Source organism: Alligator mississippiensis, chromosome 5 (genome assembly GCF_030867095.1).
Source record: "Alligator mississippiensis isolate rAllMis1 chromosome 5, rAllMis1, whole genome shotgun sequence".
Lineage (NCBI taxonomy): Eukaryota > Metazoa > Chordata > Crocodylia > Alligatoridae > Alligator > Alligator mississippiensis.
This window is the reverse complement of record NC_081828.1, coordinates 200,646,924-200,671,865: the sequence shown is the minus strand read 5'-3', so window position 1 is coordinate 200,671,865 and position 24,942 is coordinate 200,646,924. Positions and strand designations below refer to the sequence as shown.

Below are 24,942 nucleotides of genomic sequence, written 5' to 3'. Positions count from 1 at the left end.
AACTCTGTGCGCACAGAGCTGGTGGGGGGACAGGCTGGGGAGCTTGTTCTCCCCCCAGCTCTGAGCTTGTGGTGCTGAGCAGGAAATACGCTCCCTAGCCCCCGCTAGCAGGGAGCACCCACTGCCAGCTCCCTGACTGCAGTGCCACTGCTGGAAGACCCTCATCTCCCAGCCTGAGCTCTGCAGTCATGGAGGCAGGCTGGGAGATTGTTATCCCAGGTCCCCGCTCCCAGATCGCAATGGCAGCGCAGCGGCTGGGAGATAAGCTCCCTGATCACAATCTGGGAGCAGGGGGCTTGGAGATCCCTGCTGCCAGGGCAGGGGAATATAATCCCAGCAGGCAGCTCCCAGGGGCTGGGAGCTATCTCCTGCCCCCCTAGTGGATGGCTGACTGGAAGCAGCTTTTGTGCCTGGTTGGGTGTCTACGTGAGTGCTACAGTGCTGATACTAATCCCAAGCAAATCTTCAAGTAGGATTTGGAAGTAGGGATTAGGGGGGTTTACTGCGAAGTATGCATGCGTCTGTGTAGACGCACATGCTTACTGCACACTAAACTATGCTAATGAGAAGTTAAGCATCTCATGTAGCTGTGCCCATTATCGCCCAAGTTACCTTGCACCTTCATGCTTTCAACCAATTCCTCCATTTGTGAGCAGTAAGTCAAAAAGAGCTTTCCCCCTTCATTGGCCCCTCTACCATTTGAGTCAAAAAAATATTCCAGCACACTCCAGGAATTTCCTAGACTGCTTGTGTACTGCTGTGCTTCCCTCCCAGCAAATGTCCTGATAATTAAAGCCCCCCATGCGAACTATATCCAGAGATTTGGAAAAGTCACTTATTTAAAGAAGGCCTCATCCACCACCTCTTCTTGATTTGGAGGCCTCTAGCAAACACCCACCATAACATCTCCTCTGCCATTCTCTTCTCTGACCTTACCCAGAAGCTTTCAAGAGGCCTACCTTCCACTTAGTAGTGCACCTCTGAACAAGTGTACATTGCTTTTATATACAGGACAACACTTCCTCCTTTTTTCCCTTGCCTATCCTTCCTGAACAAGCTATGTCCATCTATGACTGTGAACTATCCTACCACATATCTGTAATCTCAACTACATCATAATTCCTAATTTAGCTTGTTAATGGTGTTTAACTAGGACCACCAATTCTTCTTGTTTGTTCCCCATACTTCTTGCATTAATGCATAAACATTTCAGGTACCTAACAGTCTCCCTTATCCTGTCCCTGAGAACATTGCTAAGTTTTCCATTATTGCTTTCTCTTACTGTGTTTTTATCCAGGTCTCCAGGCTCTGGGCTTTTGTCTCCATCCCCTGGTGAACCTTGTTAAAGACCTTATTCCGATTGTTCCTTAATTGCTGCTTGATACTACTCCTATTACTGAATGCAGATTTCCTTTGAATTCTTCCACCTTCTACCTTATAGTAAAAGGTGAAAGAATGATGACATGGCCACAGCATTATACTCTTTTCCTAAATTAAAACTGAATGTTTTCTTTGGACACATTGGGCACTTTTACACACATTCCGATTAGACTCTGTTGGAGCAGATTTGATTAATCCAGTGTCCTGCAGCACCTTGTGTATTCAGTCCTTGCATTTCAAAGTGGCAGTGGGGGAGCAGCTCCCAAGTGCTGCTCTAATTAAAACACCCCCCCAACCCCAGAGCATGTGCATAAGTGACCATTATATGGACATTTTTTATGGCTAGCACGCTGACTATAAATGTAAGTTGGAATTCTCAATAGCCCTTTTAATGGGCAGAAACTCCTCCCTATATAGTTGTTTACAAACTTTGGATACGTTATAGTTACCAAATAAAAGAGGTCATTTTAAAATTACAGCAATCTATACCTGTAAGAGCATTTTGTGTAAAGTGACCAGGAAGGTAAAATGTTGTTAAAAATAAATTATTTTAACATTTTTAGTAGTGTTGGAGTGATGTTGTAGCTGTGATGATCCAGGAACTGTGTGGGAGGCAAGAAGACCCTGAAGACCTTAAAATAGAGTGTGCTGTATGTGAAAATTGTTCTTAAGTCTATCCTAACTGTGCAGTTCGTCCAATAGAAAAAAAGGTAACCCAAAAAAATCCTTGTCTATTAGTATTTTTGGTAATTTTATTTAAAATATTTTCTGCAAGTAGGAGAGGTATATATCAGGTTTGTCTAATCACCTAGAGATGTTACTCATCTCTGTTTCCTCCATGTCATTAACATATGTCTCAGTGAAATGTCATTATATTCCCAGCCCAGTTAAAACTATTATATTTACTCGAATACAGGAAGACCCCAAATATAAAACAACCGCCCGCAATAATTAGATTCTATAAATGGAAAATGTATAAATTTGCTATTATTTTTCCAGGGGTAGAATCTAATTATTTCAGATTTGTCTTGAATTTTTCCCCCCTCCCACTACTACAGCAGGAAAAATAAATCTGGGAGGGTCAGGGGGCACCCTTGTCCCCTCAACTTCTTCCCCCTGCAGCCCCTTCCCCCTCCCTTTACCATCAGACTCTGTTCTTCCTGAGCATGTAGAAGTGAAGGGCAGTTTGAAAATTACTTGGAAATAAACATGCCTGTAATAATTTGCATACAGGCAAATTCCTACAGTTACATATAGACTAGTTCATCCAGAATTGGTGCATTTTACTTTTTTTTAAACTGCTGCAATTTTTAGCACAGATACTGCATAAGCACATTTTTAAGCAGCACTTTTGTACTTACTTACACATTTTTTTAATATAATATATTTTGAGCTCCAGGTCAAATTAGGCAAATCATATTGATTGAGCAAAACTCAATTGTTCCAAAAACCATATTGATTGAGCAAGCAGAACTCAATCGTTCTAAACACGATGTATGATGCTACACTCAGCGAGCATCCTCTATCCCAGACCTATCATCCTGGGACTTCAGGTACTCCCAAATCCACTGGCAGGCACCCTATGTGCAGGTCCAAGCCCGAACATCTTGGGGTTTGGATGCTCCCAGATACTATAGGCAGGCATCCTACATCCCAGACTCTTTAGTTCAGGACTTCAGATACTCCCTATACTCAATCTTAACCCACAAGAGGCTGAGAAACCTTACATATACATAGTGCAAATGATAATTAATTGTAGTCTAAATCCAACAGGCTCATTATTTACTGGGCCGGGCCCCAAAAGAGTCAACAGCATTTCAAGCCATGGTGACCCTACACTCAGCACTGCTCAGTAGGTGTGTGTACTCCAGATACCCGCCAACACAAGATCTATGTGCTATTTTGCCTCCCGCTCACAATAGGAACTGGATGTTCTTGACAAGAGTCCTGGGATCATCCAACCGTTTATATGCAGATGAGGTGCAGGGCTGCCTGGTCCAGCTCCACCTCATGGAAGATGGGGCCACCATAATTACATGCAACAGGCTGAGAGGCAGAGTTGAAAAAGAATCAGCAGTGAGGGGGACTCAGCACAATGGGCATTATATCATATTCAGATGGGCTGCACTAACCTATTCATGCGATAGATTTCCATCAGCATGTTTTCCCAATAGGAGCCATGTATTTTACAGTCATGCTCAGTGTTGGCTGCATTCAATCAACTTCGTAGTTGCTTTCCATTACTGAGCGCATGCTGATCCTGGAAGCAGTCTGAATCATAGATTCCCAGAGAAGTAGGGCTGGAAGGGACCTCCAGAGGTCATCTAGTCCAAGTCCCAGCCTGAAGCAGGATCATCCCTATGCAAACCATCCTGTACAATTATAATTTAAACTCTGCAAAAGACTATCCTCAACCCTGACAATGAAGACCTAACACCCTAACCTGCCACAGGTAAAGCAGGGGATCCACAGCAGCCAGTATCTTGTTTTTATAAAATGTTGTCAATATACGCTCAAGAGGTCCCAGGTAGAAGGCTACATGCCCCCACTACAGTGGAAGGCAACCCCCCCCCAAGTCCACACCAATGTCACCATGGGGTAAAATTCCTTCTTGACCCCAAATACAGCGATCAGTCTGACCCTGAGTGGAGGGGCAAGACCCTCTAGCCAGGAACCTCCAGCTTTGCTCCTAGCAGGAGAATCAGCACACCCCAGTTCAAGTCCCCTGCCTTAGCTGTAGCCAACACCCAATGCCTCTGGGGAGGTTTAAAAACACCCTGACACAACAGAAAAAAGGGAGAGGAGCAGGAGCAACCAACGAAGCCTAAAAGCATGGGAAATATCCATGGTAAAAAATAGGCATTGCTACCCCTAGATCATCCCTGACCACTGGCCATGCAACCTCTTCTTGAACACCTCCAGAGCCGGGGAGTCCACAACTTCCCTAGTCCACCTATTCCACTGCCTCACTGTTCTCACAGTGAAGAGGTTTTCCCCGATCCAATCTAAATTTACGCTGCTGCAACTTCAAGCCATTGGTCTGCATCCTCTTCTCTGCAGCAAGACAGAAACGGTGCTTTCCCTCTTCTTTATGGCAGCCCTTCAAGTATTGGAAGGCTGCTATCATGCCCCCTCTTAAGCACCTTTTCCGCAAGCTAAACATGCCTGGCTTCTTCAGCCTCTATCCACATGACTTGCCATTCAACCCCTTAGTCATCTTTGTTCCTTCCTCTGAACCCTCTCTAACTTCTCTATAACCTCTTTTAAAATGTGGAGCCCAGGACTGCACACAGTACTCCAGATGAGGCCTAACCAGTGCCAAGTGGCACTATCACCTCCCATGCCTTTCACCTAATCCTTCTATTGATGCAGCCCAAAACTGCATTTGCCTTTTGTGAAACCACATCGCACTGAAGACTCATATTAAGTCTGTGGTCTACCAAGACTCCCAAATCTTTTTCCACAGAGCTGTCATCCAGCCAGATGTCTCCCATTTTGTATTTGTATTTTTGAATCTCTCTCCTCAGGTGTAGCACCTTGCATTTGTCCACATTGAACTTCATCCTGTTAGCTCTAGCCCAACTTTCCAATCTGTTAAGATCCTTCTGACCTGCACTTGAATCCTCCAGTGTGTTCACAATCCTCACCAGTTTTGTGTCGTCTGCAAACTTGCTTAAGAAGCTTTCTGTGCCAGCATCCAAATCATCAATAAACATGTTGAACAGTACTGGGCCCGCCCCTGTGGGACTCCACTCAACACCTCCTGACTTTCTGATATGGACCTGTTAATAATTATCCTTTGCTTGCAGCTATTCAGCTAGTTATCCATCTTGTAGTAGTTTTATCCAGCCCACATTTCTCCAATTTGTTTATGAACAGGTTGCACAGGATCTTGTCAAAAGCCTTGAGGAAGTCCAGATCCACTACAGCCACAGTATTCCCTTCATCCACATAAGTAGTTACTTTGTCAAAGACGGAGATCAGGTTTGTTTGACATGTTTTGCTTTTCATATGTACATACTAGCTGCTTGTGATCAGCTTTTCTTTCTCCAGATGCTTGTAAATGGCCTTCCTTAGGATGTGGCTCCAGTAACTGTCCAGGTATTGGAGTGAGGCTAGGTCAGAAGTTGCATTTTTTTTTTTTTTTAGAGTGAGGACTTTTCAGAGGGGCACTACGCTGGCCTTTTTCCAGACCTCTGGTACTCAGGCGGTCTCCCACAACTTCATGAAGATGATGGCCAACGGCTCTGAGATCTCCTCTGCCAGCCCCTTCAGGACCCTGGGATAAAGCTCATGCAGCTATGCTAACTTGAATTCATTCAGACCCAACAAAAGCTCTCTAACCATCTCTTTTGTTATCTCCACCCTCAGTTTGCCCCCTTCCTTATCCAGATAATCCCTATTAGGTGTCTGGCAGCTTAAATTTTTTGTGAAGACTGAGGCAAAGTAGCTGTTGAGTAACCCCACCTTCTTTTTATCTTGTGTTAGGGATTCCACCTGGCTTCTTAACAGAGGACCCACTGCTTCCTCAGTGACCCACCCATTCATCCATTGCTTATGTGCTTTCCTTTTGTATTTCAAGCATTTTAGAAGCTCTTTGTGCAGTCATATTGGTCTCTTGCCATGTTTCTTCCACTGTAATGAGACAGTTTTTTTTTTTTTGGCTTCCAATACTGTGCCCCTTTAACGATGGGCAGTGTATTTAATGAGGAAGGTTCTCTTGTATGCAAATATAAGATGAGGGGCTTTCCCCACCATGCCAACTGGGGAAAAAAACCTCATCTTATGTTTGTGTAAATATGGTAAATATAAAGCAATTATAAATGTAAACGTTTAATGAAGTGACCATGAAAATGAATCACTGAAAATACTGTCATCTATAGGACTGTCTTAGCGAGAACAAGAGTACACCTCATATCTATGTGTATTAGGAAAGGATGTCTACAATGAAACAGCAACCTTGATGAACAAAAAAGGTATATTACAGTTTAATACTGACCAAGAACTAAAAAAGGAATTAGATTTAATAACTAAGGCAACAATAGGTCCTAGTGAAATCAGTAGTATAATCCATTTTTTTCAGTACAGCTAGATACATGAGCCAGGAACCTGAGGATATCATATCGAAGAGCCTATAGACACCCGCCAATGACAAGATTCCATCTGCATTGCTTTCCCTATAACGTTTACATGGTACAGTATCCCACAACATTCTCCCAAGCAAGCGAAGGAAGTACGGGCTGGATAAATGGTCCGTAAGGTAGATAGAAAACTGGCTGGAGCTTTGGGCTCAGAGTACTAATCAATGGCTCGATGTCTAGTTGGCAGCCAGTATCAAGTGGAGTGCCCCAGAGGTTGCTCCTGGGACCGGTTTTGTTCAATGTCTCCATCAGTTACCTGGAAGATGGCATAGAGTGCACCCTCAGCAAGTTTGCAGATGACACCAAGCTGAGGGGGGCGTAGTAGATATGTTGGAGGGTAGGGCTAGGATTCAGAGTGACCTAGACAAATGGGAGGATTGGGCCAAAAGAAATCTCATGAGGTTCAGCAAGAGCAAGTGCAAAGTCCTGCACTTAGGACAGAAAAATCCCATGCCCCAGTACAGGCTGGGGGCTGACTGGCTGGGCAGCAGCTCTGTAGAAAAGGACCTGGGGGTTACAGTGGACAATAAGCTGAATATGAGCCAGCAGCGTGCCCTTGTTGCCAAGAAGGCTAATGGCATACCTACCTGCATTGGTAGATGTGTTGCCAGTAGGTCACTTGAAGTGATTATTCCCCTTTATTCAGCACTGGTGAGACCACATCTGGAGTACCATGTTCAGTTTTGGGCCCCCCACTACAGAAAGGATTTGGACAAATTACAGACAGTGCAGCAGGGGGTGACAAAAATGGTGAGGGGGCTTGGGGAAATGACTTCTGAGGAAAGACTGAGGGAACTGGGCTTATTTAGTCTACAGAAGAGGAAACAGAGAGGACTTAATAGCAGCCTTCAACTACCTGAAGGGAGGTTCGAAAGAAGATGAAGCTAGACTGTTCTCAGTGGTGGCAGATGACAGAACAAGGAGCAACGGTCTCAAGCTGCAGCAAATTAAGTCTATGTTAGATATTAGGAAGAATTTTCTCACCAGGAGGGTAGTAAAACGCTGGAACCAGTTACCCAGAGAGGTGGTGGAAGCTTCATCCTTGAAGGTTTTCAAAATCTGGCTAGACAAAGGCTTGGCTGGGATGATCTAGTTGGGGATGGTCCTGCTTTGAGCAGGGGGTTGGACTAGATGACCTCCTGAGGTCCTTTCCATCCCTAATTTTCTATGATCCTTTGATTTTTTTAAAGCCTTCCTATGGCTGCCTCTCTTACTCCCTCTTTAATCATTCTTGTCTTCCATTTTATTCCTATTCTTGCTATCTGATTCTTTCAATTCAATTTTTTTTTAAATTTCTTGCCGTCACATCTGAGTTTACTGAGCACATCAGAATCCTGAATGTTTTTTCAGTTTCTGATTCTGTTAAAATCCTGCTGGATGTTTTTTTTTTTTTTTCTCAATTTCAAACTTAGACTAATTAAAACTTTTTATTTCATGTTACCAGTTTACTTTCTTCCCATTTTATAGCCATAAACTGCTAAAGACAATTTTAGGTCAGTATTTTTATGAATGTTGATCTGTGTGAAGTACACTATAATTACTGACTATATGTTTAAAGTTTAAAACAATCTTTTCATTGCTAATACTGAAACAGTTTCGATTCTTAATAAAAGTTAAACTTTAGCCTCTGATGTAGCAAGTTCTCAGGCACATGCATCATTTTAAGGGCACAAGTAGTCTTATTTACTTCACGTGAAAATTCAGTTGCACAAAGTCAAGTATCTGTTCTCAAGTGTTTACAGTATCGGGGCCCTGATTTTCAATATATTTTTTTCACCTATGGTAAAAATGTAAAATTTGAGGAAGAGACCTCACTATTAGTGGCATTAAAAAACAATCAACCAAACAGAAAGCCCCCCCCAAAAAAGTGCACAGCATTTACAAATTATTTTGTTATAAATTTTAAGTTACAATAGTCACAGGTTCACGTTAGTTCTTCCTTACTCCAAATTAATAACATGATTTAAAAAGATTAGAGATTTCAATTATTCCACAAAAACACATGGCACATAAGTGTCTAAAAAGTTGTTTACTCTCTCTTTCTTCAGGCACTATCACTATTATCACAGCAAGGCAAATAGGTTTAGTAACACAAGCAGCTGTTGTACAGCATAGTTTGGGTTACACTTCTGAAACTAATGTTTCTGCAACAGCTCATCAATGCAAGAATCAGTTACTGTATTAACAGATGAACTCATCTCTTTTCAGTTTATGATAACCAGGGTAGTTCTCTTTCCAAATATTTAGACTCCCAAGATATTTATGAAATAAGTAGCAGGAAAGGTTAATGTGGCAACACAGCCACAAGCAATTATGCCTCACAGTGATTCTATCTGGAAATAGTGTCATTTCTTTAAAACTTAATTTCTACTGGCAGGTATTGTCAGAGAAACAGAGTGGGTCTTTATAATTAACCTATTAAAGAAAAAATCTAAAGCTCATGATGTGTTTGAATTTCTAGTTCAAATTCAGGGAGCTGCCTATATATTCCAAGTTAAAATAAAAGATCTTGAAAGGGGACTGTAGAATGGATACATTTTAAAATACAGATTTTTTTTCTCACTTACACTTGTAATCGCAGAGTAGGAAGATCAATTTGCAGAATGAAATGAGCAAGCATGACATTATAGCCCTGCTTTTCTACCGTGAAACGGGAAAGTAGTTACCATTATATAACTTGTTCCTTCCTTCCCTCTCTTCCCATCCTCATTTCTAGTCTCCTTTTTCCCTACAGGTCTCTCAGTCAGGGCTGGATCCAAGGGGACTACACTGGTACAGTCGCACCCCCCTTTGATTTTTGCTTCACCCAAAATTTAAAGACAACTTCCTGGAAGTGGAAGCAGCATTTCTATTCAGACAGCAGTGAGGAAGTTAATTAACTTCATGGCTCATTAAAATGTACTTAAGTCTTTCTAAACCAGGGGTGGGCAATGCCAAAAAGTGCCAAAGGGAAGCGTGCCAAAATACACACAATGAGAACTTGTAAGATACCGGCATGCCAGGGGCAGACAGCAGGGGGGCACAAGGGGCCCAATCCGTGTTATGGCAGTGCAGCCCCAGCCCCTTCCCTGCTGTCCTGCCCCAAGGCCCATGTGCCAACCAAAATGCCTTTACGTGCCATGCTCTGGCACCCATGCTGGAGGCTGCCTACCCCGTTCTAAGCTCTTCATTCCACATGTGTTACTGACCCTCTCTTCTGTTCAGTGGGCTTGATGGTCTACTAATCAAGCTTTATTCTGCAATTCTGCTGAATGTTAGCTGCTCCCGGTAATGTAGCTTGTATCTCATGGCCCGCAGGTTGTCTTTAACTCATTCCGATGGAATGACACTTGTTTTTGCATCAATCTCAAACTGAAAAATTTAATCCTAGGCCCCAAGCATATTAGTAAAGCTACTGATTTCTTTTTTACCTGGAGAAAAACGTGTTTTGTGTTATATGTTATGTTGCACTTTACTATGTGCACCCCACTTTTCAAAATCCTAGATCTGCCCATGGTGTCAGTGATGAAAAATCTACCAAGATGTATTTTGTAGCTTGCTAGTATCCCCACCAGTTTCGATCACAGACACAGAGAATTTGTCAGAGAAGCTGTTAAGTATTGTGCTGAACTAATATAAAGGTCCTAGGTGGTTGGTGTAGTTACTACTAATCACTGATGCTCTATCGCTAGTGGGAAAAGCATCCCTACACTACTCCGTAATTATATGGAGACAGCCTTGAGATAATATTATTCTGAAATGGGTGGAAAAAGACTATAGGGCTAAGCTAAGTCTATTTCCCAACCGAAGAAAAAGTATTCTATGAAGTACATTTCTTATGCTTGGTCTAATCTTGTTTAAAATGTCTGCAATGACTGGGCTTCTTCCACTTCACTTAAAGACTGTTCCTCAGTCTAATATATTTCATTCTCAGAAAGTTTTACGTACAATATTTGGTATAAAATAATATTCCTTTTTTTCTGACTTCTGGCTTATTATGCCTAGGTGAACCTCTGTATACAACAGGGGTGGGCAAAATGGCGAATCTGGCTGGTGGCCAGACTTCATTTGCCAGCAGCCCTTGCCCAAGTCACTGTACTCTGTTTTCACAGAGAACCCAGGAGCAGCAGCACCGTGGCAGCATGGGGCCAGGGTTTCCATGGAGACCAGCCCCAGCAACCCTGGCAGGGCGTGTGGCTGGGCAGGGAGCTGGCTCCAGGGCTAGGCCTGGGATCTTGCAGTGGTGACACCATGGTCCAGAGCCAGGGCAGAGCCGCAATCCACTGCCTGCATGCCCCTGCTCAGGGCATGTGAGCAGCAGTGGATCGCGGCTCTGCCCTGGCTCTAGACCATGGTGTCACCACCACAAGATCCCAGCCCCCACCCAGCTGCACGCCTTGCCAGTGCTGCTGGGGCCAGGCTCCCTGGAAACCTTGGTACCATGCCGTCATGGCCCTGCTGCCCCTGGAGTCTCCATGGAAACCAGCCACAGAGACGTGGGCAGGGGATGCTGGGAAATGGAGTCCACAGTGGGCCCGATCCAACCCATGGGCCAGATGTTGCCCATCCCTGGTATACAACATTAAAGAGTTGCTCTTCATTGTTTGTGTTTCCCCTCATTCAAAACAGCTCAGATAAAAGGCCTAAATTTACCCATTCCTTGACCATGACTTACAAGGAAAGTCTGAAAGAACAAGGGTTATTTAGTCTGCAAGAGAGAAGACTGCGGGGGAGATGTTATAACAGTCTTCAGATACCTGAAGGGTGATTATAGAGAGGATGGAGGTGGGCTCTACTCTGTGGTTGTAGGGACAGGATTAAGAGCCTCAAGCTGCAGCGGGGAAAATTTAGATTGCAGATAAAAAGGAACTTTCTGACTAAAATGGCCAGACATCGGAAAAGGCAATCTAGAGAAGTTGTGGAATCTCCATCCTTGGAAGTTTTCAAGCACAGGTTAGACAGACACTAGGCTGGGATGGTTTAGTCAGGGATGATGCTGCCTTGAGCAGAGGGCTGGACTAGATGACCTTGTGAGGTCCCTTCCAGCTCTACGTTCCTATGCTACTGACAGGGCTTGTGTTTTGAGGTACTGCATTTCCATAATGTTAAGTTCCAACTTCTTGGCCTACCCTTCAAGGTCCTAAATGATTCTTGTTCTTTCTACTTGTTAAACCTGCTTTCAGATCAGTGGTCCCACGTGCTTTGTTCCTCCAAACATTTGTGATTTCTTGAATTTAATCACTTATGTATGGTATTTCCTCATTAACTGAAGAGGATATGTGCAAAAATTTTTCTGCAACAAAGCTTACAGGAAGCTAAGCAGTATATGATGCAGCTACAAAACTGATATTTTAGAAATATATATAGTGTTTATATTTTAGACAATGTATTTGTTTCATTTTCTTCCTTTATATTCCCCAGCATGTGCATGTTGTTTGCCTTATTGCATCCAGCTGTAGCTACAATGAAAGAACTGCCTCCTCCCTCCAACCATGAGAATTACAGGTTTGACAATTTCTCTCACACCAAATTGAAACTAACCATTGTAATACTGATACTTTCATGGACTGATAATCCAAACAACATTCCTTAAATATCAAGATATTTAAATCTCTCTATTTCTGTTTTTATACCACGCAAATCCATTAGCCCAAGGCTACCTAAGAAGGAAAAAGTGAAAGATGCTCTTCCTTCCACAGTGAAAGGTCAATAACAACTACTAAGAGCTAGTTTGAAAAATTTAGAGAAGTGGGGATTTCCAGAGTGGAAGGAAGACTTTCCCCAGATCATGTTTGGTTGCCCGCAACCCTGCATTGCAGGAATAGTTCAGATAACAGTTAAAGAAAAACAAGACTGGAAGGGGAAATGAATGGGATAAGTGACTGAGGAATTATCAGCGACATGAGCCAGCAAATATGAGCAGCTCTTGAACCTCAATATGTAGGGACCTACCTAATTCGTGGGGATTGGTGTCCTGATTTCACAAGGAGAACATGGGTTTGAGGAGCCATTTCACAGGTGGAGCACAGCATGCCCCTCACGCCTATGATGGACTGAGGGGGCCCAGTGGCCACCTCTCACTGCTGCTGATTGGCTTCAGAGGCTGCCTGTCATGTGATCTATTCCCTCACTGCTGATTGGCTATGAGGGCTGTCCATCATGCAGCACTTCCTCTTGCTGCTGATTGGTGGAGGGACAGGGCCACGTAAGTGGCCGTCGCAACCAATCCATGGCAAGAGGCGGGGGTGGCAGCCATCCTGCTGGCAGCCCATTAAATGGAAGCCCTCTCCTCCCCACCTTCCCCACCCCGATGAGCTGCTGCAGTGCTTGGTCACTTTTGTGTCGTCCCACCCTGCTGATTTCACAGATTCTGTGGATTTCACAGGCATTGTCTGGATTTTGCAAGCAATGCTGGCTCTCATACAATCCACAAAATGGGTAGGTCCCTATCCATATGACATAAGACATAAAACTACTAGAGGAATATTTCTAGAAGAAATGTCACAAGCTCACAAGAAGTTCTATCAAAGAATCAGATCTGGATCATTACTGATTACAGTGAAACTGGAAAAATTAAACAGGTTTTCAGAGACTACAAGAAGACAAAGAGGCACAGGAAATACCAGAAATAAGAGGCACAGAAAATTCAGGAATAATAATAATAAAGAAGTATGAAGCAATTTTACCCAACCTACCTACAAAAATATATCAAATAGTGTATGTTTTGCCTGTACATTTCAGCCTTAAAATGAAGACTGAAGCAACATTACTTTTCATTATTTGCAAGCCCATATCATCCAGATGCCATAATAGACAAACAGCTGTGGCTGAAACTGGAGTGGAGAAGATTTTGGTCCTTTTCCTGGCTCTGCTGCAGCACTGCTGTGTGGACTCAAGTAAGCTACTTCTTTTCTTGGCTCCTCAAATTCCTTTTTGCAGAGCAGAGGTAATTCTCCTGTCTCCTAATCTCTAGCTTTTCTATTTAGAATATAAGCTTTTTCACGGCAGAGTTTGCTTTTACGGTACCTATCATGATCTTGGTCAGTGGGGGCCAACCTTTTTGGCAGGCATGCCACAAATTAGTTTTGTGCTGTCCCTAAGTGCCACTCCAATCCCCTTGATCTGCTACTCTGCTTTTTGCACCCTACTCTGTGCTCCCTGCCCAATTTCCTGTTCTGCTTTCCTCATGTACCCTGCCTCATCTACTGCTCTGCTTTCTGGTTCCTGACGCAATTTGTGCTGCCTGTTCTCTCTTTGATCTGCCCATGCCACGTGTGGCACATGTGCTGTAGGGTGGCCACAGCACATGTGAAATTGGTTGTGGCTTTTAAGTAACACTGTAATACAAATACAGTGGGTGTTGTTTTGTTTCAGTTTGGGTTTTTTTTTAAATGTGTGGTATATCAGTGTTTATTAATCTTTCACCTTCACAGGTATGGCTGAGAAAAACAATGTTCAAAATATAGATGACTTTCATAAAAAACAAATACTGGTGTTTTGGTAGCTTTGCATATATTGGAAGATGCTTTATTTGCCTTTAATAAAAACCGAGGCACTTTGACAATACTTTCCCAGTAGAACAGTAATACATTAAGACCTTCCTCAAGGTTTGATTTGTGAAGTCACTGTCACTTTTCTTCACCATCTTACCACAACTTTCAGAAACTGCAAATAGATCAAATGTGCAGCTCAAGACACTGGCATTGTGCATGTCCGTCTAAAATGCAGAGTTTATTGTCAGTTAATGAAAGCTAAATTTCTGAAGAAAACCATAGCAATGCAGGGACCCCCACACTCCATATTGGGCACTGTACAGAGTACACAGTCTTTGCAAGAAACTTTTTGGAAGAGATTAGCCTAGTCTTCCAGAGAGTTTCCACTACAATGAGCCATTGTATGAGGGCCCAGGCCAGCCATTTTTGGGTGCTTCTGGGATCTATAACTCCAGTTGCTGTTTTTTATCATGAATTAAATTGCTACTTAAGAAACTGGGGTATCTGTAATATTCTTAAAATGACGAGTGTTTTAAAATAAATGTAGGAATCTTTTATAGTTACTTAGACCTCCCCCTCCCACGCAAATCCTGCCGCATACCAACAACTAGCAACACTGTCAGTAAAAGATGGCTGGAGCAGCTTGAATATGTTGCACTGCATTCCCCCAGGGGAAACTACTAGCATAACACCCATTGCTAAATTATTCATGGAAACGAACTGGCAACTTGGGGTGAATGGCTGTTGTGATTCTGCAGTGAGGGCACACTATGCTATGGAAAAGGAAAAATAAAAACTGGGTGGAAAGTAAAAGTAATCACAATGAAGACAAATGTAGTATACTGTATTAGACATACCAGGACCTACAGTTGGTATTTTATCTTAATCTATGGCTAACTCTCTAGAAAAAAAAAACAAACTTGGACCAAGTTTTAAACTAGAGCACCATAAATCTATTCTTAAAATAATTTTGCTTTTAGTCCTGAAAAACAGGTGTTTTTCTTTAGATTACAGATTACACTGTCCTGTAACCCTGTCAAAAGGCTGGAAAAACAAACATACTGTGTGTTGACTGATTTACACAAATGTTTCTTGTTTTCTTCTTTCCCTAAGAGGCTCCTTTTCTGGTATTACTGCAGTATGTTCTTAAAATGAGGAAAACAAAGTTTCCATACAAACTGGAGTAACTATGAGAGCCTCTAAGTGTATGGCTTACAATAGATTTTGTCCTTGTGCTCCTACAGTTCACTGGATAATGTCCGAGATGTGAGTACAGTTGCTAGAAATGGAAGGCTTGATCTTGAAAGAGCAGATAAATCAGCTTCGAAAAACCTGTCAACCTGCCTTATTATTTTCTAATCTCTGTATGGGGTAAAATTGAAAATGAATGAAAAGGGAACAAAGAAAAGATTAATAAATTCTAATATGAAAGACTTGAGACAATTATTTTTATGAATAGAAGAGAAATTTTTCAACCTTTACACAAAACCACACTTTCAAAAAAGTGCATTCAGAATGACAAACACATCTAGTCCTACAAATCTAATACTTAGTCTTCTTTTTGGTGTGGACAACAGACCACCAGTCTTCTCTCTCTTCTAATCTCTAAAGGCTACTGTATTTGTAATGTAATTAAAGTCAGATTAAGGGTGTCAGAAGCCCTCAGATTACAACACAAGGAAACCCCAAAACCCAAGGCTGACCTTCCTGTTTCACTACTATTCATTCTAGCAGAATATCTAACTCCTGTAGAGCATTTGTTAAGCTACAGAAGCCAAAAATAGGAGAACATTTAACTTATCCCACTGAACACGTGCACTCACCTATATCACCCTTTTCAATAATGCAACTCTGCTCCAATTCTGATACATCTGTCTGTATCTGTGGAGGTCTTTTTGGCAGCCTAAAAGGTGTTGAAAGGAAAGGTTATGAAATCTCAGCCGGAGGCCCCAAAAGTGGGTGAAGAACACATTTCACTTACTTGGGCTGCTCTGCAGAAGACTTTGAAGGGCCCCAAGCAAAAGCCCAGGCCCACTAAAAATCACTATAATGTGATCAGAGCTATACATGTCTCTGAGTATCTGTGGTACAAAAAAAGAGTCCTGGGAGAAAAAAAGGAGGTCTACCTAGGTTTTCCACTTTGTAATGCTTTATTTCTCCTGAAAAGTTGCCCTTAGGGCTGTTATCCTTTATCATCAACTGTAGCTTCCTGCCCTGATTAAAATGAAATCTATCTGCCCAACACCTGGCTAAGCATTTGCAAAACACATACATACAGCATATTTGCATAGTGGCTGGTTAAGCCACCAAGTTTTAGGTGAATTAAGACTTCCATTTTATGACGCCTTCCAGCTCCTGGAAGATAAGATAGCTAATATTCCTGAAGATAAACCTTCTAAAGTAAGAAAGTACTTTAAGACCTTTGTGTAGGAACCAGAGGAACTTCCCTGTTGGATAATGGAGTGTGGGGTCATTGCTTACTGACTCAGGAGAGCTAGTTACTGGCACCCAGGAGAAAGCTGAACTCCTGAATGGGTATTTTGCCTCGGTCTTTCACTGGACCAAGGGGAAAACCACACCAGATAGAGTAGAGGATGAGCACAGCAGGAATAATCGCCTTCCTACTATTGCCGTAGAATTGGTGTATGACCAATTAAAAAAATTAGATGCATATACGTCAGTGGGACCAGATGATCTTCATTTGAGAGTGCTGAAGGAGCTGGCTGATGTTACTGCGGAAATCCTGGCAAAACTCTTCCACAACTCGTGGCATCTGGAGAAGTCACTGAGGACTGGAAGGGGGCCAGTGCTGCGCCCATCCATAAGAAGGGCAGGAGGGAGGACCTAGCTTAACTTCCATCCTAGGGAAAATCCTAGAAAAGTTCATCAAGGAGTCTATCTGCGATAAGACTGCAGAAGGTAAGATTCTCAAGGATAGCCAGTATGGCTTCTTCATGGGCATGTCTTGCCTTACCAACCTCATCTCCTTCTATGACCAGGTAACTCGCCACCTGGGCACAAGAGAGGAGGTTGACATTGTATATCTTGATTTCCAAAAGGCCTTTGATCTAGTATCCCACAATGTCCTCACAAGAAAATTGGAGGATTGTGGGCTTAACTCCGAGACAGTCAGGTGGGTGAGAAACTGGCTGCAGGATAGAACCCAGAGAGTTGTAGTGAATGGATCTGTGTCATCCTGGCGAGAAGTGGGCAGTGGTGTCCTGCAGAGATCAGTGCTCGGTTCAGTACTTTTCAACATGTTTATTAACAATTTGCATGTGGGGGTGAAGAGTTCACTAGCCAAGTTCGTGAACAACATCAAGTTATTGGGGAGCGTAGTCCTACTTGAAGATAGGCTACAGATACAGGTGGACCTAGACAGGTTAGCAAGTTGGGCGAATCGGGATCTGATGAAGTTCAACGTTGAGAAATGTAAAGTCTTTCACCTTGGGACAAGCAACCCCCAACACGCCTACAGACTTGGTGGCACCAAACTGACTAACACCACAAAGGAAAGAGACCTGGGGTAATAATAGACCACAGTATGAATATGAGCTAGAAGTGCGATGCTGTAGCCAGAAGGGCAAATAATACTGTGGCATGCATTAGTCAGTGCATCTCCAGCAAAGCCAAGGAGGGGATTCTTCTGCTCTATTCATCACTGGTGAGACCGCAGCTGGAGTACTGTGTCCAGTTCTGGGCACCACACTTTAACAAGGACGTGGACAAGCTTGAGAGAGTCCAAAGAAGAGCCACCTGTATGATCAGTCTTACACGGCAAGTCATACAAGGAAAGGCTGAGGGACCTGGGACTCTTCAGCCTGCGGAAAAGAAGGCTGAGAGGGGACCTGGTAGCAGCTTACTGCTACACTAGGGTAGTACATCAAGGGCTCAGTGAGCAACTGTTCACCAGGGCACCTGAGGGGAAAACCAGGAGTAATGGCCACAAACTCCTGGAAGACAGATTTAGGCTCAACATTAGGAAAAACTTCTTCAGGTCAGGATATCCAGACTGTGGAATAAGCTCCCTCCAGAGGTGGTGCAATCACCTAACCTGGAAATCTTCAAGAGGAGACTAGGCAGTCACCTTGCTGGGGTCACCTGACCCCCAGTTACCTTTCCTGCTTGGTGCAGGGGGCTGAACCTGATGATCTTCCAAGGTCCTTTCCAGCCTTACAATCTATGAATCTATAAAACTAATGTCATTTTAGTTTTCTGGGCAGATAGTTTCAAAATGTTCTAGAACTGGCAAGAAACTTCCTATAGATTTTATGTTTACTGTAAACTAACTGTATATACTGAAAATTTAACTATAACTTGGAGGAGCAACCTAAAGATTTGATAGCAATGATAGAAAGCTATATTTTTTCCTGAGTGAAGGCTGAGATACTTGAATGTTTTAATAAATCCAAAGTTTTGGCCAATTATTTTTGATAGAATTTGAATTCTATCAAATTTGACTGAATTTTACATATTGTAAATGTTAGGGTATGTTTGTAACATCTATAAAAAGTAACAATTTTCAAGTCTCTTCAAAACACTGCAATTTCATACTTTGCTTATCGCTCAATGTCAGATTTAGAATTTTTATAATTATAAATTTTCTTGGTCAAGGAGACAATGTTCTCCTTAAATCTTCTGAAATGCAAAATTATTTGGATGCTGCAGACCTCCAAACCACAAAAACAAGACAGATTTAGCATTAAATTCAAAGGACCAATCTACCAAACTCATGGCTGGTCATGGTGGTCCCTTAGTTTATTTCTGTGAAGAAATTAGTAACTGCGTAAGTTGACAGGGCTCCTGCTGTGAACACACACAGTACAAAGTCAGAAGCACAGTAATACATTTTAAACATAGAATCTGAATATATCAGACAGAGACAAAGTCACCTCCCCATTTACTAGAGTACAAGTGATAATCAGATCTTTAAAGAACAGAAAAAAACCTAACTACTCCTGTTATATTTTTCAGTTCCCCAGATTTAGAGTCCAACCCCTGATCAGTGTCAGTTATCACTGATATCACCATGAAAGTTTGAGCAGCTATGACTATTGACAGGCTGATGTGAGAATTTATTCTATTCCACATTTGGCTAAACAAAGACACAACAACAGGGTTTTTTCATATGAGAATTTGAAATGGGAGGAAGGGATCCTGGGATTCAAAATTAGGAACTGGGGGGAGAAATAGAGAACAGAGAGGTAAGGAAGCCTGCCTTCTATCCAGCAAAGTTATCCTTTAATTGAAGAAAAATGAGGAGAGCTTTATTTATATGGTTGGGAACCTATATTCTTGTAGAATTTTGTACATAATATATACCAGATGAACAGGTATGGTCAGTTCAGTGAACCTTTTAAGGACTGCTTCTTGGCCAGGTTCTAGGTATAATCAGAATAAGTGGGAGGAATGATTACACCAAATAGTTTACTACAAATTTTATAAAAATTTAGGATAGCCAAGATTGTAATCCTCTAGTATTTTCATTTTTTTAATCTATGCAAACAAAAAAAAAAGAAACAAAAATGAATACATTTCTACATGTACAAACAAGTTTAAGTGTTATTTCTGACACTGAGACTATCTGCAGTCTACGAATCTTGTTACACAGGGGTGGGCAAAATGCGGCCTATGGGCTATGCGGTCCACCAGGCCATTCTATCTAAAACATTAAGAAAATTAATATTTAGCCGCCCCTGGCTGCCTGTCACACGGCCCTCGATGGGTTGCCAAAACAGTAAGCGGCCCTCCACCTGAAATAATTGCCCGCCTCTGTAATGTTACACCTTACATTGTAAGCCACACAAATGTTGTTCAGTATTTGTGCTAGCTCAGGTGTGGAGTTGTCACTTGTTCAAGAGAACTGAAAGATAAGTATATCTTCCCCCACAACCATTCTGGACTTGCCTCCTGCCCCCACATCCAGGGTCAGTGGCAACTGAGCAGGCAGGTTAACCTTTCCCTGCCTGCTACCCTGGGACAGATAGCACAGGCAACCACAAACAAGTAAGCTGGGAGGGAAGTGCGACAGCGAGCTCGAGCTGGGCCAGTGGGGCAGGGGGGTGGGTGGGGTGTTTACACTAAGGTTTAGCCTAGAGTGGTCACACCTTAGTGTAACACATGCTGGGTAACACAGATCAGAGATAATCCTGTCCTGGAGTGGCATAATTTTGACCCGCATAACGTGTTTAGAACTAGTTTCAGGTGTTAATGTGCAGACAATCCAGGGGTTAAGAGCTCCAGGAGCCACCTAAAATTACAGTGTAACAAGGTCTTACCTTATATTCCATAAGCACCCAAAAATAGCACAGAAGTTAACCAAATGACCTATCTAGATACAGAATAATTTTGAAGTTCTTTTGAAGTATATGCATATTTTAGATAGAAGGAACTCAAGCACCTCAACTATTTTCATGCATCTTTGATCCTTTTGAAAAAACAACCCTCCCCTCCCTTCCCAAAGACAAAAAAAAAAGAGGAGGAAGCTTCGATCAAGGTTGCATTGGAGCTTTTTCCATATTGCCTTTTGGCCATGGACAGAATGTTATGTAAATGAAAATATTGGGGCATATTATCTTTCTAGGATATGCATGACAGTTCATTGATGGTAAAAGCTGCTAAAAATTCAACAGGTCTCCAGATACTTATGCCTCATAACTGGAACTAGTCAAGAACTTTCCAGTGATACCTTTTTGTAGGAAATGAAAACATTTTCAGGAAAAGAACATTTCAATTAATTTGTCAGGCAAGGTTCTTTGGATAGATGTAATCTCTTTTATTAGACCAGCCGATAAAAGAGATCATATCTACCCAAAGAACCTTGCCTGCCTACGTCCATAGACCAATACAGCTACAACCAAAAATTGCTTGAATTAATTTGGCTTTCTGAAAGAAAATTGGGAAAAGGTTTCAAAGTTTCTGAGACTTTTTCAGATGTTCATAAAATTGTATATTTTATTAAAATATTAATATAAAACATAAAATTGTATTTAAAGATTGAATACAATTAGATTAAAAGGCTAATACAAAGCATGCCTGTTATGGAAGACCTCTGAAAATGGGATCATCTGTTACAGAAGACTTCTGAACATTTTAAATTTTCATTATCACATTGGAGGAACAATTTTTGAAAGGTTTTTTTCTGGAATTAGAAAGCTATTTCTAAACCAGTCATGTAGCTAATTGGAAATTGTAGTAAATCTGCAGTAAAAAGTTCTTATGGAAGATGTAACGGGCTACATTTGCTATCCTCATTTTAACACAATGCTTCCAAAGGACTGTTTATACCAGTCTATGTCAGTGTTGTTTTCCTAGAAGTCTAGGTTTAGAAGTTGGATGTCTGAAAATCAGTCAGCCATGAAGATAGAATATCCATCTCTACAGGTTCTTTGTACCCATCTTGAACTGAAGACATCTGAATCTTTGTTTTTGCCTGTTGTGAACAGATCTCTCTGAAACTGTGATTGAGAGGAGGTTGGTCTCCATCACTGATGGTCAAGTCGAATGGATCGACCTCCTTTATGTTACATTACATGCAGTGCTTCTATCAATCTCCTATTCACTTCTACCTATGAGTGAATGCTGCACTGTATGCTACAAAAAGAACACATGGTTCTATCTGCCTGCAGTGGTATGCTACCTCTGTCTTGTTTCATTAGATCAGTGTAGGGTGCTGCAGCTCCCTGGGGTGCTGCAAGATCCTTTCAACAGTGCCATGGGATTCCAAACGTTAGCATTGCTAGGTGTTTGAACAAAATGCACAAAATAATCCCAGAAATTTCAAACCATCAGAGAGGAATCCATAGTGTTAAAAATATTCTGATCTGTTGTCGTCTTTCTAAGTTCTTTGCAACAGAAGAATTGCTCCATTAATTTTTCTGTAGTGAAAAAAACTAGGAGCTGGTATTTTTCCAAAGGGTGCTTTGATTCTAATAAAGGGTGCCTTGAGTCTAACAAGATTAAGAACCACTGCATTATATTAACATATATGAATGCTATAGTTTCTTTTTGAACTGGAAGGCCCCTACTTTTGTTGCCAGTTAGAAAATATAAAAGTGAAATATAAAAGTGAGGTGCTAACTTTCTTCCGCCATCAACTTTTTTAGGGAAAGGAAAGGGAGCACGAAAGATAGAGATGCTCATATCTATGCTGATCACTTTACAGTGCAGAGAAGCAGTTGGGTGGTGTTGGAATAACAAAGTATTGTCATGCTATCAGGTTCAGGACTTGTAGTACTACTCTTAATACTGGGTTTATGAATGATGCCTGTACTGAATGGTTTCATGGTTCAAATATGAGGTTTTTTTAAGCTTCCTCGGTGGAATCTGGCTCCCAAGAAGATTCCTAAACATGGCACCATTGTGCCAATAAGATACAGATTTACTGTGGCTAGATGGCAGGCTCCTGCTGTTTGGATGAAATCAAGTTCTTTGGTTCCTCTCAAGTCACATATACCATGCAGCAATCAATGTTCATTTGGAACCTGAAGGAGTAATGTTGTGATCAGACTGTTTGGCTTTTGGTAGAAGCCCTGAGAGCAGAATTCAACTACTACCACTTATCTTTGTGTGAATGGCCTCAGTGCTATGACGAGTTTTAAGGTGATCCCATTGTATTGAAAATGGTGATTTATAGAAACATGTTTTTGTGACATTTTTGCAGGGAACAGGGAGACAAGCCACTCCTAAGGCTACTGAAAACAGGTAATCTTTTGGAGATACTGTAACTAGGTTGAATGATTATTCGTACTCCAAATCTGTATTTCTTTCACACAGAGCTGAAGTTTAATGGAGAGATCCAAAAAATGAGAAAAGGAGTTATGTTGTGTCAAGACGGCAACTATAAGCAAAGAGTTATACTTTTCCCCTCATTACTATTCAAGAAGGCAGACCAGTCTCACTTAATTTTCCAGCACACGTGTAAGACAAAATCTGCTATTTTCTTTATTTGTGGAAAACAAATAATTGCTTTCGTTTTAAAAAACATAAATAGTTTAAGGCAGTGTCTATTAGTCATTAGGTGAAAAACAAAAGCAACAAGAACAACTTTCAAGTAGATGCAATACCAAGGCAAATATGGTATCAAACTTTAAACAATGGAGTGTGGCTTTAGAAAGTACTGGCAAACAATGAGAAAAAGGGTATATATAACCTGTGGAGTCAGGTTCTGACAATGTTAAATAAAGATAGCCCTCTAACCCCCCAAAACAGTGATCCCAAGATACTTTTCAAGTCATCTTAATTACTTCACTGACTAGTTACTAAATCTGTAATTGCATAACTGTTTAGCAATTATAAAATAGGCACGAGAAAGATTAAAAGCATTTTAAATAACATCTTTATTCTAAATGGCAGATCCAGGAAAAGTTACTTTAGATAACATAAAAGTAGCACAAATGCCCAATTCAGATTGCAATGTTCTTCCAATTCTTCTGAGATCAGATGAAGTAAAAAAGAATTCAAAGGTGGGCTCAGGCTGCTGCTATGCTGTGCACATCAATCTTTTAATTTTGGGTACAGATAAATAACAGTGACATTCAGTTCCACTAAACTAGTTACAAGCAGCAAATATGAACGGATATTGTCAAAGTTATTTTCTCCTCCAATTTATGACCCATGCATCTAATTTCAAAATCAGTAGTATTAGGTAAATGAGCCAAGACTTAAATCCATCACATTAAGAGCTACATTATTAAAATCTAGGAAGCCAACTCTGCTGATCTCTCTTCATGTTCTATATACTCAGATACTGAAAACAGATTAATACTATGCGCACCCTGCTCTTTCTAATGGGATTTACTTTTCCTTACTAGACTGAAAAAGGTGAATGGTTAGTGTAGTTATAGTACATGCAACTTGTAACAAGAATCAATACACGTTTAAACTAATAACAATTATCCAACTTTGTTCCCATGCCACCACCAATAAGAAAGAATTAGTTTTGATTTCCTCACCTTTTACTCGGCTCTTCTCCCACTCACCTCTCCAACACAGTCACGCAATGAAATCTCTCTCCTACACCTGAACAATGCTATCCATGTATATGTCTACACTGTATTCAAAAGTATCGCTAAATTGTATAGAGATGCACAGACCAGCAAAACTAGTCAATTCAGTTCATATTACAATAGCAACAGTATGGAGCTCAGCCTGGACTGACCACCAGAATATTCACTTAGCTTCCTGGAAGTGTTTTGTAGACAAAGCTCAAGTAGGATCAAAGAGGTTATTTAAGAACTGAAGCCATGTCTGCTCTGCTCCCGTGCTCTGTCTCTCACTGATTTGCATTAGGAAAAATATACCAACCTCTCATTAAAGCATTCAAAACAGATATAGGGCAGATTAGACTACAGAAAATAGGGCTGGAAGGTGGTCACTGAGTCTAACCCCCTACTCCAAGATCATCCCTGCCTAAACCATCCTAGACAAGTGTTGCCTAACCTACACTTAAAATCTTTCACTGATGGAAATGTTGCAACCTCTTTGCTTAATGCAAAATGCAAGATCATGATTGTTGTATGCTTTATGAATGAATTAGGAATAAAGCAGTCTCAAACAATCGAGTTATGCCTTACAGTTGCCATGTATGGTAAAGTGCATCAGAGGAGCACTCAGGGAGAGCTGAGTACCCTGCGGTGTGAAAGAACCAGCTCACATGTCCCAGCAGCTGAGGTTTGCATGCTACTGCATAGTCATTGGGTAATTGGGCAACCCAACCTTTACAGGCTCTGCACAGAATATATGTCTGAGGGAGCCTACAGTCGTGCAGCTTAAGGCACGATGGGATCTGATGCATGATCCACACAATCAAGCTTCTCGGTTAAGTGCGTCTTAAGTGTAATGTGTGGCAGGGGCCTGAGATGCACTGTTCATACCCCCAGAGTTCACAGTGTTTACAAGCCAGAGAAAAGACCTCTCCACTGTTGCCCCACTAGAAAAGAAAGGAAGAC

At 41.7% G+C, this 24,942-nt stretch overlaps 1 protein-coding gene across 10 annotated transcripts in view; it reads right to left on the bottom strand.

Moving 5' to 3' along the window:
• Positions 1–24,942, bottom strand: part of DIP2C (disco interacting protein 2 homolog C) — a 464,954-nt gene that overhangs the window by 21,708 nt on the left and 418,304 nt on the right. The window lies entirely within an intron of this gene.